The sequence below is a fragment of the Plectropomus leopardus genome, chromosome 7, assembly GCF_008729295.1.
Source record: "Plectropomus leopardus isolate mb chromosome 7, YSFRI_Pleo_2.0, whole genome shotgun sequence".
Lineage (NCBI taxonomy): Eukaryota > Metazoa > Chordata > Actinopteri > Perciformes > Serranidae > Plectropomus > Plectropomus leopardus.
In genome coordinates, this window is record NC_056469.1 from 31,516,430 (window position 1) to 31,517,392 (window position 963).

Genomic DNA, 963 nt, shown 5'->3' on the forward strand with positions numbered 1-963 from the left:
CAACTTTTGTAACAATATGTTTTTACATTTTACTGATCACACCAACTTTGTTAACAATTTAGCCTATCGGGATGAAACTTAAAGAGTGTGACCAACAGATTAATACATTGAAACACGGGGAAAAAAGATATAAGTGTATGCTAATCCTGCTTTTTTTCCTTATGTCTCTTACTGAAAATGGTCCAATGATATTGTAGTCCTTTTTATGTATTTACTTTTTTTTAAAAAAAAAAAAGTTCACTAATCAGGGTGGAAAATGACACATTCGTATGATAAAAAATCAGGGACATCTCAACATGGCTTAGAAAATAAGATAATTATGAGTAATTTATATTTTTTTGGCTCATATTTCTTGCAAAAGTTGATTACTTTGCACTTGGGACATAGTAAAACACCTCATATACAGGAAAAAAAGCTCAATAAAGTAAAAAACATTTTTATTTACTTGTTTTTTTAAAATCACCATATTCCTGTTTGCAAAAAGAGAAAAATAGAATAATGAAAAAAAAAAAAAAAATTTAAAAACACATTTTGCTTTGAGTCTACAGAGGATAAATACATTTATACTTAACCACCAAGCATGTGATAAAAGGCTGCCATACACTCAGGACTCTGTAAAAGTATTGATTGCTTAATGTGCATTATTCTGTGTTTATGTGATGAATAAGACAACCTATGATTAAAGCCATTTATTACATATATTTTGAACATTTTAAAGAAAGTAATTTATGGTACAGAAATGTTGCTATAAACAGGATTTACCCCTTTACAAATGAATTTTAACATCTTAACTTTGTTTTTACACTAGTAAGACATTACTAATCTGATTGGCTGAAAGTAAGATCCATAGGCAAATTTGCACCAATCAGCGACGTTACTGTAAAACGCCACCGTCCAATCACAAGCTGAGAAGGGACAAGCGTAGCCCGCCCACAGGCTCCAGCCAGTAGTCTTGTCGAAACA